Source organism: Scyliorhinus torazame, chromosome 19 (assembly GCF_047496885.1).
Source record: "Scyliorhinus torazame isolate Kashiwa2021f chromosome 19, sScyTor2.1, whole genome shotgun sequence".
Taxonomy (NCBI): domain Eukaryota; kingdom Metazoa; phylum Chordata; class Chondrichthyes; order Carcharhiniformes; family Scyliorhinidae; genus Scyliorhinus; species Scyliorhinus torazame.
Window position 1 is genome coordinate 140,331,770 of NC_092725.1, and position 13,793 is coordinate 140,345,562.

The window sequence follows — 13,793 nt, forward strand, 5'->3', positions numbered from 1 at the left end:
GGGTTACTGGGTTATGGGGATAGGGTGGAGGTGTTGACCTTGGGTTGGGTGCTCTTTCCAAGAGCTGGTGCAGTCTCGATGGGCCGAATGGCCTCCTTCTGCACTGTAAATTCTAAGTTATTCCTCTAAGTGCGGCCTCAGTGGAGAGAAACTCCCCGAGGTTAAAAAAAATCATGCAAAGTTCTGTTGGATAGCGAGATGTTATCCGCTGCTGCAGCCCCTCCCCCCACCCCCGACCAGAAACACCCCGCTAACCGCGCCGTTCAGCGGAATTTACGTCCGCTGAATTGCGCTCATTGTCTACAGATCAGTTTTACTGGTGATCTGGTATCGCAGCCTTCAGGGCTGGATGTCCGGGGCAGCAACAGGGAAGACACAAGGAAGCAGAGGAAACTGGGAGAAGAGTGAGGAGGACACTGAGCGGGAGACCACAGCCATGGCAGATCTTCAGAGAGCCCAATATCTCTGGGAAGTGATTTCATTTCTTAAAGGAGGCCATCAACAAACTATGTCCCTTGCAGCTTTGAACCAAGGAACTAACAGAAGTGCCTGTGCTGCCAAAGTCATTGCAGATTTTAATTTTATGCCATCGCCACCTTTCCAGGTGACATCAGTTTGAAGTCCATCTTTGTCTGATGATTGTCTAACCAGGTCATCAGGTTACTGGTACAGGGATAACAAGAGACAATTACTTTAGACTTAGCTCAGGGCTCCTGTGACGAATCGGAGCAGAGCTGTCGTGTGAAAGCCACAGCACCACGAGAAACAACATTGAGCAGTCAGTCTGCAATGGTTCCACTTCCATGCCCTTTCAAGAGGAGCTTTGTAGTACAACCCAAAGCGGATATCCACATTCCTGGTTAGATTCTGCATGCCGCGGAGCTTTTACATCAAACCCCTGTAGCTGGGGCTCTCGGGGAGCATCTAATTGAGGCGAGTTAATGTTAACCATCCCTCCCTAATACACCAACAGTTCCACAATCCTAGTCACTTTCATCCTTACCACCACTATCCCGTTGCCTTTCTTCCAGTCTTGTGGGCTTTACCCCCACGTCAATAGAACAAATATCAATGTCGACACCCAATCTACAACAACAGAAGATTTTGTATGCTATTGGTAAGGTTTCCAGGGTGTAAATGTGCTCAGCCATGAGATTTTCCACATATGAAAGAACTGTATTTTCAAAATGTTTTGCCTGGCCATCTATATTGTTTTCCTAGGCATTTTGTTTCATTAATGACATAATAACAGGACGCACTCAAAGACATCAGGTGTGGTGTGCAGCACTTCAGTGGCGGAACGCCATAATAGGTTTTTCCAAAACATTCAGGAGCATTCCTAGAATCTTTTTTTAAATAAGCTTTATTGTCACAAGTGGGTTTACATTACCACTGCAATGAAGTCACTGTGAAAATCCCCGAGTCGACACATTCGGGTACACAGAGGGGGAATTCAGAATGTCCAATTCACCTAACAGCGCGTCTTTCTGTACTTGTGGGAGGAAACCGGAGCACCCGGAGGAAACACACGCAGACACGGGGAGGACATGCAGACTCCGCACAGACAGTGACCGAAGCCGGGAATCGAACCTGAGACTCTGGCGCTGTAAAGCAACAAAGCTAATCACTGTTCTACCGTGCCACCCACATTTGCAGCTTTCAAAACAATCTTGCATTTATAAAGCGAGATCAGGCTATCAAAAGACACATTACAGCTAATGAAGTACTTTAGAAATCTAGTCATTGTTCTAATGTAGGAAATGACGCAGTCCCAATTGTCATGATATTCAGGTAAACATCATAGCACATACATACATACTGATGGACAGATCAACGGACCAATCAACACACACACAACACGACAGCTAATCACAGGCAAGAACACAACACTTCCTGGGCATTCGAGCAGAAGACAGCTCAGGGCACAGAGCTCATTACAAGCCACTCAGACATCCACCATGTGCTGAATACAACAGTTTACCAGTGTAAATAGATGTTTGAAATAAAATTGCGTTGTACCATTCGCAACCGTGTTGGTTCGTCTGTGTAGCAGAGCACCCAACACTTCACCAATGTGCACACAGCATTTTCCCATAAACAGGGATGTGATACTGACCCGATAGACTGTTTTAGTGATGTTGATTGAGGAATAAATGGTGGCCAGGACATCTGTGATAACGTGCACACTCTTCTTCAAACGACTAACATGGGATCTGCCGCCCGCCTGAGAGGCAGTGCCTCATTTAATATTGTGTTCAAAAGGCCTCACCTCCGTCCTGCAGTGAGCGCCAGCCTAGATTGGTGTGCTTAAGTCTCTGGTGTGGGCCATCAGACCACAATCTTCTGGCTGAATCAAATGAAGAATAGGAAAGTCGATCTGCTCAATCGAATAAAAGGGGTTGAACTTTGACAACAAAAAAGTCTTCAGCTTAGTCAGAAATCCAATCTCTATCTCTACCTCTATCAATCTATCTGGATTTATGTTTATAAAATCTTGAACACGGGCCAAGCCCAAGCACCAGCGACCATCCAACAATATTTGAGAGCTGACATTTTGGCCACAATTTCAATTTCAAAAACTTTGTGAGTGAAAGAGAGGCAGAGAAAGGCATTCTAATCCAGTGTTTTTCAAACTTATTTTCCGGGGACCCATTTTTACCAACCGGCCATTTTAAAAATGTGGCCGTACTGCGAATGCGTGCCCGATCATCGGTACGCATGCGCATAGTTTTGCAATTTTGAAGGCTGCTTGCAGCCGGCGTAGTTAAAGGCCGGCTGCTGCGCATGGATTTGCACGATCGGGAGCGCTGCGACGGACGGCTCTGCGACCCTCCCGACACCCGTCCGTGACCCACCCGCGGGTCGCGCCCCCGAGTTTGACAATGCCTGTTCTAATCTATTGTTTCACAAAAGGTCTGGGATAGGAGTCGCTTAGAAAGAACTTCAATTTATAAAGTGCCGTGACCTCAAGGAGTCTCAAAGCATTTGACAACCAATGAAGTACGTTTGATTTGTTGAATTGTTACTGCTGTTGCGAAGTATTATAAGGGGCAGAGGAGCATTTTGTATCGGAAGTGGTGTTCTCAGGAACCTAGCTCCCGACCCATCCTGATTGACAAATTTAAAAGGATGCACATTTTTAATAAAAGCAAAGTACTGCGGATGCTGGATATCTGAAATAAGGGTTAATGGGCTTGAAACATTAATTGTTTCCCTCTGCAGATGCTGCCAGGCCTGCTGAGGACTTCATTTTTAATAACTAATCCTCACTCCTGGTGGTGGGAATGAGATTGATGGTCTAATCCTTGTATCACAATGTCATCCATTCCCATCTTACACCCTCAAGGCAATTTCTCGAAGGCAATTAAAATGCAATTTTAATGGAAAAGATTTGCCTTGGCTGTGCAGAATTTTGTGCAAGTAAAGACAGATGTTAAAACACTATGCTGTCTGTCACAATGATATATTTTATAATCCAGTCAATGGAACAGTCATAGGCAGTTTTTGCACTTAAGTCACACAGTTCTGGTGGAACTCCAGCGGGAAGTGCGAGCAGTCAGTCTAGAAGTTGCAGCCGGAAGTCAAATCCATCTCCATGACCTGCCAGCCAGTGACCTATCTGCGATAAAATCAATTGAATGGACTAGTGGTCTAAGTAGCAAATGGACAATATGTACCTTCGCTCACCCCCACAAAACATTTTTTTTAAAACTGCTTCCCTCTTAACCTGCCAATCTTTTGTTCAAAGCTACGTTGCCATTTCTTGGAATTGCTAAGTGGCCGCTGCCAGACGCCACCACCTTTGCCTTTGTTTCCATCAGAAAATGTTTCATTCCAGGAAAATAAATGTCAGGTGCTTGTAATCGAGGAACTGCTATTGTCAGACATGCGCTTGCTTTAGAATGTAAATATAATCGCTGGCTGGCCCACTGCCTCCTGGGCCAATTCATTTATTGGTTTAACTAAGGTGCAATTTAACAAAACAGCGATTGTGCAGACTGGCTGTTTATCTCCTGGGAGATTAGTGTAAACATTGGTAAAATGCTGCCAAGAAATGCCTTTTTCGTTATTCATTAATTAATGTAATTGTCAGAGTGCTGTGGAGGCTTTCTGTTGACATTCTGAATTTTACCCCAAGTGGCAAGCTGGCAGGTGGGGTAGGAACGCCATTACAATGTCGGGGACTGAATCAAAAGGTTTCCCCGATGCGGTCCGGCTGCATTTTCCCAGTGGCGACACAGAAAGCAGCTCGGCTGCCTGCCAACTGGAGGTGGGTGACCAATTTAATAGCCATGATCTCATTGAGTGGCGGAGCAGGCTCGAGGGGCCAGGTGGCCGACTCCTGCTCCTAGTTCTTATGTAACTGAAGTGAAGGACTGATGGCCTGCCACTTTGGCAAACGTAGGGGAAGGCTGCATGCCAACCTTCAGCGACTGTTCCACCGGGACACCCAGGTCTCGTTGCACTTCCCCTTTTCCTAAAAACTGTCTCCATTCAGATAATAATCTGTCTTCCTGTTTTTGCCACAAAAGTGGATAACCTCACATTTACCCACATTGTATTGCATTTACCAAGTATTTGCCCACTCAGCCAGCCTGTCCAAGCCACTCTGCAGCCTCTTTGCATCCTCCTCACAGCACACACTACTTAGTATCGTCTGCACACTTGGCGATATTGCATGTAATTCCTTCGTCCAAATCATCAATGTATATTGTGAATAGCTGGGGTCCCAGCACTGAACCCTGCGGTCACTGTCCCACTAGTCCCTGCCTGCCACTCGGAAAAGGACCCGTTTATTCCCACTCTCTGCTTCCTGTCTGCCAACCAGTCCTCTATTCACGTCAATGCATTACCCCCAATACCATGAGCTTTCATTTTACTCACTAATCTCGTGTGGGACCTTGTCAAAAGCTTTTTGAAAGTCCAGATACACAACATCCACTGGTTCACCCTTGTCCACTCAACTGGTCACATCCTCAAAAAACTCCAGAAGGTTGGTCAAGCATGATTTCATGATTTCCCCTTAGCGAATCCATGCTGACGTGGACCCATTCTGCCCCCGCTTTCCAAAGGCTCAGTTATTTCATCCTGAATAATTGACTCCAGCATTTTCCCCACCACCGATGTCAGGCTAACCGGTCTATATTTCCCCGTTTTCTCTCTCCCTCCTTTTTTTTAAAGTGGGGTTACGTTAGCTACCCTCCAATCCATTGGAACTCCTCCAGAGTCTATAGAACACTGGAACATTATCACCAATGCATCCATTATTTTTAAGGCCACTTCCTTAAATACTCTGGGATGTAGAGCATCAGGCCCTAGGGACATATTGGGTTTAATCCCATCAATTTCCCCAATACAATTTCCTGACTAATAAGGATTTCCTTCAGTTCCTCCTTCATGCTAGACCCTCTGTGCCCCAGTATTTCCAGAAGGTTATTTGTGTTTTCCTTCGTGAAGTCAGACCCAAAGTATTTGTTCGGCTGGTCTGCCATCTCTTTGTTCCCATTATGAATTCACCATGAAGATATAAAGAGATGCAGTCTGATCTGAGAGAAGAGCCTGTACCTTGAATAAACAGCTGGAGATCCCCAAGAAGCTCCATCATAAGCGTGAAGGGCATTGGAAAGGTCCACTGTGCAACGTAAAAGGACCACCAGATAACTTGGAGCTCCAGTGCAAGACCCGAAAACAGTGTCAAAGGACCGAGCCAGCTTGCAAAAGGGCAAGCAAAACCTCCCAAAAAACAGCTGAAATAAGCTTTTAAATTTGGCGTAATAATTAGGCAGGACTGTTTTTGTAGGAAAAGGATCTGGAAAAGGTTAATGTGGAACTGAGTACAGTACCAGCCATACACTGATGTAAGAGAGCACATGACCTGCACCCAGGGTCACTCTAGCCTTGGAGAGAGCCATGTGTACCAGCAAACATGGAGGCAGCTCCTAGCTTGTAACCAAAACTGTATATTTGCAAATAGTTCTGAGAGTCAATAAAGACTGACATTTAACCTAAGTATAACTAACAAGATTTCTTCAGTGCTATCGAATGGTAACCAACACCCCAAAACATGGTGGCAACTTGAGGAAAAATCCAAGAACTCGCAGAAAATGCAGAGAAAAATGAAAACGCTAGAAGACAAAGGCACAGAGCAAGCATCATCAGGAAAAAGTTCCAAAGTGAAGCTTGGACGCTAACTGGAAATTAAAATTCCTGACTGCAGCAGAAGACTCCATTGCATCTCCTGTGCAAGTCCAACTTCTAATCTCACAATGCAGAGTCAGCAGACCTAGCAGGGGTGATCTAAATCTTTTGAAACTCCAGGCTGCAGCAAGTCCTGAGAAATATTTAAAGAATTCAGATTCAGAAGTACAGTTTGAAAAAAAACCTGTCGCTAAAACCTATCACTGAAGTCTTTATTGACTCTCAGAACTGTTTGAAAATATACAGTTTTGGTTACAAGCTAGGGGCTGCCTCCATGTTTTCTGGTACACATGGCTCTCTCCAAGGCTAGATTGACCCTGGGTGCAGGTCATGTGCTCTCTTACATCAGTGTATGGCTGGTACTGTACTCAGTTCCATATTAACCTTGCCAGGTCCTTTTCCTACAAAAACAGCCCTGCCTGATTATTACGCCAAATTGAAAAGCTTATTTGAGCTGGGGGGGGGAGGGGTTTGGGGGGGGGGGGGGGGTTGCTTACCCTTTTGCAAGCTGGCTCGGTCCTTTGACTATGTTTTCAGGTCTTGCAATGGAGCTGGTTTAGCTATTGGCTGGTTTAGCTCAGTGGGCTAGACAGCTGGTTTGTGTTGCAGAACAATGCCAGCAGCGCTGGTTCAATTCCCATACCAGCTTACCCGAACAGATGCCGGAATGTGGCGATGAGGGGTTTTTCACAGTCACTTGATACTTGTGACAATAAACGGTTATTATATTATTATTATCCCCGAGTCGACACCTGAGCATGTGACATCTGAGCTCGGTCAACTCCAAAACAAAAAATAATTAATTAAATCATCCGGAAGAATTACAATTTCTATATCAGCTGGGAGAAACTAAAAAGCCAGGATTCGACAAATTCACAACTTCACAGTAAAAGGCTGAGCAGGAGATCTCTGCAGGCAGTTGACCCAGGCAGCCATTGTTGAAACTTGTCTTCAAGCTGAGTGCGGGGTAGTGGGGCCTGCCGAAACCGGCAAATGTGGGAAATCCTTTTATCTCCAAGTAAAGAACGACACCATCCTGAAATTTAGAAACGCTTCAAGACCGTACACTTTCAAATTTTTACCCATCGATCAGAATTCTACTCATCCGGAACAACTCAAACATTCCAAAGGGCCAAACTAACAAATGTTTAGGTAGCACAGCAAGAGAATTTCTAAACTACTGGAATGTACCATGTCTGAGTAGGAAATCAGAGAAAGTCCAGATTAATGCCTTTTTAGGCTGGATTGGTGAATTTGAGGATTAAGTAATCCTAATGCAGTACATTGATGAATCTTTAACCAGCTTCGATGAAATATTAAAAACCTTTGATGAAGATTTTAATCTTTAAGCTTAAAAATATGGAAAGAAAACCCTCAGTGAAACTATGAAAAGGAAAAAGACATTACCTGAGCAAACCACACAATGGCACTAGAGAGTATTTTCTGGAAGTCCTAAAAATAGAAATGTTTAGAAACCCTGACACACTACCCGAACTAAAACAGCAGGTGGCTCTACAGAGTGAGCAGCTGACTGTGAATGAAGGAAAGCTATCTGATGAAGTCCAAAATACACAGGCCCTACAAAAGTAAAATGAAATAAGGTTGGAAAATGTTTGCATCAAAGCTGATTTGTAAGATTTGAAACTCAAAAGATGAGTACAGGGGCGTCATTCTCCGACCCCCCGCCGGGTTGGAGAATCGCCGGGGGCTGCCGTGAATCCCGCCCCCCCTGGTTGCCGAAGTCTCCGGTACCGGATATTCGGCGGGGGCGGGGATCGGGCCGCGCCGGTTGGTGGGCCCCCCCGCTGGATTCTCCGGCCCGAATGGGCCGAAGTCCCACCGATAAATTGCCTGCCCGCCGGCGTGGATTAAACCACCTTTTGAACGGCGGGACAAGGCGGCGTGGGCGGGCTCCGGGGTCCTGGGGGGGGGCGCGGGGCGATCTGGCCCCGGGGGGTGCCCCCACGGTGGCCTGGCCCGGGATCGGGACCCACCGATCCGCGGGCGGACCTGTACCATGGGGGCACTCTTTCCCTTCCGCCCCCGCCACGGTCTCCACCATGGCGGAGGCGGAAGAGACTCCCTACACTGCGCATGCGTGGGAAACTGTCAGCGGCCGCTGACGCTCCCGCGCATGCGCCGCCCGGGGATGTCATTTCCACGCCAGCTGGTGGGGCAACAAAGGCCGTTTCCGCCAGCTGGCGGGGCGGAAATTCCTCCGGCGTCGGCCTAGCCCCTCAATGTTGGGGCTCGGCCCCCAAAGATGCGGAGCATTCCGCACCTTTGGGGCGGCGCGATGCCCGTCTGATTGGCGCCATTTTGGGCGCCAGTCGGCGGACATCGCTCCGTTTCGGGAGAATTTCGCCCCAGACCTTTGAAAATGCACAATAAACTAATGCCTTCAATGAACCAAACTGTTTCAGATCTGCACAAACACATCTCTGAGGTGGCACAAAGATACCAGGAGGAAATAATAATTTAGAAATTCCAATATTAGCAAATTGAAGTGAGTGTTGGGAAACTCAATCAGAAGTAAGGTCTCACACAACAGCAGGTAGATCATGTACTCAAGGAAGTGGCTTTGAAAGAACTGAAGGATCAGTTGGCAGTTAAGATTCTAAATTCCAGAAGAAAGTTAAGAGGTCCAAGAAAGAGACGACAGAGATGAAAAATATGTTTGGACATTTGGAAACTTGGGTAAACATTACGGGCGCGATTCTCTGAAATGGAGACTAAGTGTTCGCGCCGTCGTGAACGCCGTCGCGTTTCACGATGGCGTGAAACGGGCGCGAGGACGACCGATTCTGGCCCTCATAGGGGGCCAGCACGGTGATGGAGCGGTTCACGCCGCTTCAGCCCCCCTTCCTGGCGCCAAATGGGCACCATGCCAACCCGCGCATGCGCAGTTGGGCCACGCCAACCCACGCATGCGCGGGGAACTTCTTCAACGCGCCGGCCGCGATGCAACACGGCGTGGGGGTTCAGGGGCCGGCCGCGCAACAAAGTAGGCCGGGGGGGGGGTGAAGAGAGGCCAGCCCGCTGATCAGTGGGCCCCGATTGGGGGCCAGACCCTCGGAGGCCCTCCCACAGGCCGCCCCCCGACCCTTCTCGTAGAGTTCCCGCCGGCAGTGACCAGGAGTGGACGGCACCAGCGGGACTCTGCTTCTTCCGCGCGGCCGCTTGGCCCATCCGAACCGGAGAATCGGCGGCCCCGCCGCGGTTAGCGGCCCGCGACCAGTGCCGCGCCGGCACAAATGGTGCCGATTCTCCGCACCTCGGAGAATCAGGCAATGTCGTCGGGGCGGCTTGGCACGGTTGCGGCCATTCTCCGGCCAGGTGCGAGGCTGGGAGAATCGCGCCCTACATGTCCAAAGGTATAAGTGAAGAGATGAAAATTGAGAACCTATAATAGAATGGATAATTCTCACAAAAGTGAGCGAAGAGTCTCAGAAACAATGAGCAGAAATGTAACTACAGAATGTGAGCTTGAAGGAGAGCGCAGGGGAATCTGACCGTCAAAGAGAACCAACTTTCATGGACAAAAGATGAATTTGTAAAGGCAAAACGAGAATGGATCAGAACACTGGAATGTCACTCAAAGGAAGAGAACTTGAAACGCTTAAATGATGAACTTGCAGAAGCAAATCCAACAAAGATAGCCCTTCACTTAAAACTTGATGAACTTCAAGCAGCAGACGTCTCCAGTAAGCATTGTGCAAAATGCCTGTCACCGGAGAAAGAATCGCTGATGGATCAGAACAGTTGCTTGAAAGCAGAATTAACAACCGAAACTGACCAACTTCTTCAATTTCAGCCCACTCTGAACAACGTGAAGGCTGGGATGCACGATGTGAAAGAGCAAATCCAGACTTTGAAGGCGGGTAAGAGAAACTCTGTGAAACAGACTGACAATCTGAGGAATGAACTGAAAGAATCCAAGGAGCAATCTGGGAAGAAAAACTCTGAACAGAACCGAACGTCCAGGTGAAGGTGTCAAACTTATAACCGAGTTCTGCAGATAACTAATTCTGAAACAAAGACAACTCTGAGTTGCTGAGCTGAAAAAAAAATCCTAAGCTCCAAAATCAACTGGAAAAGAAGAAAGTGTTCAAAAACATGGGTAAAGTGGTGAAACAAATGAGGATGTGAGTTCTACTTTGCAAACATAAACTTCCACATCTTCGCCATGACTCACATGATGATTGGAGAAGCGAATGAAATGACAAAGAGACGAGGACTATCTTTGTCCACCTGGTAAGAGACGAGTTAGGGTAAAAAAAACTAATCAACCAGACAGCCGAAACTACCAAATATGGTTCGACTGGAAAGAATGGAAGGGACGTATTCAACACACAGAACAACCTTCAAACCTACAGGAAGAATCAGCAGCAACAGAGCTCACCACTCCGCCAGCAATAATGCAAAAAACAAATGGAAGGGCTCTAGGGCCTCCTGACCACCTTCACCTTTGAATCCAAGGACTTGAAAGGCAGGGGGTGGGGATGGGGTAGTGATAATATAATAGTGACAATTTAAATTTCGGATAGTAATAAAACTGCAAGACATAAGGTAAACTATAATCATTTCAAATACATTGGATAAAGACTTTGGGGGGGGGGGGGTTGATGGTGGTGGGGGGGGGGGGGGGGGGGGGGGGGGGAGTGCCTCCCACAAAGTGATGGAAGACAACACATGACCCCCAGCCAGAGTCAGTGTAGAGTTGGACAGATCTGTGTGTACCAGACAGCGTGGAGGCAGCTCCGAGCTTGCATCCTTTACTGCACATTTGTAAATGGGTCTAAGAGTCAATAAAGACTCACGGTTAACCTATGTCTGACCAAGAAGCCTGCATTCATCCCGTAAGCAACACCATAAGCAACACCACACAGCAGTCTTAACGAGCACGGCTTGAGGAACGCTGCAGCCCGGATGTGGCATTGGCACAAACGAAAGAAGTTCTTTTGAAAGATAAGTCAGAGAAAAAGTTTGGCTTCGATTCGATTCTCCAAGCACAGGAAAGCAACCAGCTGGCCAAAAGGATTCGTCCGAAAGATTTTCCGCCGACTTGCTGAAATCTAAAACGGTTCCATAACCACGATGGGAGCCTGTCAAATCCCGGGAAAAAAACAGAAAGAGGGAATAAAACAATTACTGTGACACCATTAAAAACAAAAGTAAAGGTGTTATACCCTCTGCTGAAAACAGCCAGGGGTGGTAAATTAACAATGCCAGGCCAATCAAGGCAGGGGCAGCGGCCAGATCAAGCACAAAATCAGACATTATGGAGAATTTTTAAGATAGATGATGACACCAGGCTTGAATAAGAAAACCGAGGCTGGACAAGTGAATACACTATTATATTCAGTAGATCCAATAGCCCACAACATGATTGCCAGACAAGGAATTAACATATCTTGTGGTAACTTATAAGAAGCCATGAAGCCCATTGGCATCTACTGTGACTGAGCAAACAATAAAATCTTGGAATGAGCAAAATTTAACAAGAGAGCATAAAATCCTGGGGAACCTGTAGGGCTGGATTCACGGGTTTTGTGAGGGCCACAAAGAATCCAGCACGAGTTGAAGGGTAGAAAGAAATAACATTTATTTACAATAACATATATATATATGTATACAGCAGCAGCAGCAACTCCCTTGCTGCTCACTCCTCTCTAGCTGGTTCCATACAGGCCAGCTCTATTTATGCAAGGAATCTGCTAATGATTCCCCCCTCATTGGGGAAGCTCATACTCCCTAAGTATTGTGGGATTGCCATTAGTCCCCAGCCAGTGGTAAACAGGCTGGTTATAAGAACGGGTCAAGAGACTAAGTTCTCCCCTCAGAGTAGAGTCACTTCTGGTCTGCGTTGGCGCTAGGAGCAGTGGCCATAAGGGGTTTCCCTCTCCCTAGCCATGCAAACTGGTAGGGAGCTTGCAGGAGTCCGTCGGAATCCCGCTATTGACCTGCCATTTTGAATGGATAGCCTGATACCAACATCTGGCAGCTAGTCCCCGTCCCCCACAGTGCAAATCCTGCCCCCCCACCCCACCCCCACTGACAAGTAGAGGCATCCTCCCCTCCACCACCACCATGGGCATTAGGAGTCACCTTCTCCCCCTCCCACAGCACACATGCATGAGGGTGACCCAACTCCCCCCATGACCCACCAAAGGAGATCCCCCATCAGACCCCCAACAGAGAGAGACCCCCATCAGAGAGAGACCCCAATCAGACACCCAACAGAGAGAGACCCCAATCAGACACCCAACAGAGAGAGACCCCCATCAGTCACCTAATAGAGACCCCCCATCAGACACCCAACAGAGAGAGACCCCCATCAGACACCCAACAGAGAGAGACCCCCATCAGACACCCAACAGAGAGAGACCCCCATCAGACACCCAACAGAGAGAGACCCCCATCAGACACCCAACAGAGAGAGACCCCCATCAGACACCCAACAGAGAGGGACCCCCATCAGTGAGAGACCCCCATCAGACACCCAACAGAGAGGGACCCCCATCAGTGAGAGACCCCCATCAGACACCCAACAGAGAGAGACCCCCATCAGACACCCAACAGAGAGGGACCCCCAACAGAGAGAGACCCCCATCAGACACCTAATAGAGACCCCCCATCAGGCCCCCAACAGAGAGAGACCCCCATCAGACACCCAACTGAGAGAGACCCCCATCAGACACCCAACAGAGAGAGACCCCCATCAGACACCCAAGAAAGCCCACAACAGAGATCCCATCAAACCCAAAAGAAGCCCTCAATTGAGATCCCCAGGCAGCTAAGAGCTTCCTGCTGTGAAAAAGAAGAGGAAGTCAAAACACTTAGCTGCCTTTGATGTGGTGAGGGGCTGTCAATCATAGCAAGAGTATTTATAAACATTGTGGTGAGCATCAAAACCGGGTAATGGAGATACATTCAAGCATGACAGGAAAGATCAAAGAACAATGCACCAAGCAGCTGTCTCTGGAACAATAAAACTGTCAATCACTGGTTAACGCAATCTATTTCTGTGTGAAATTGAATGGAAGATCTGCATTTCATCCACTGTCAAGGGATTTAAAGCCCTTTCAAGTGGCCTGGGCTTTCCAGGAAGCCTCTGACACTTGGAACAGCTGCTGCTTTGAACACTTGTGTCTGAGGCAGCAGATGTTGGGAAAGGGTAAGTTAAAATGCAGTGATTTTGCCTGGACTAGTCTTCAGCTTTCAGGAAGGTGTCTCCAATTGGGGGGGGGGTGGGGGGATCTCTTTTTGCAGGTCAGATGAGGGGATCTCTGTTGGAGGTGTCTCTGTTGGGGGAGATCTCTTTTGGAGGTCTGATGGGGGTGTTCTGTTGGGAGTGTCTCTGTTGAGGGTCTGATGTTGCTGATTTTAATTGTGCTGGGGGATAGGAGGGCCTTCCAATAGACTTTGGAGGGCACCTTACATACTTAGCAGCGTGATCCAGCACGGATCCACCGCGTCAGGGCCATGTTTGAAAATGCTTGCCCCAATCCACGTCCTCATGAATCCCGGCTGAGAGGCCGGAGCATCACGGGGACATAGAGAATTTGTCTTCCAACCCATTGATTAGAAGCAAA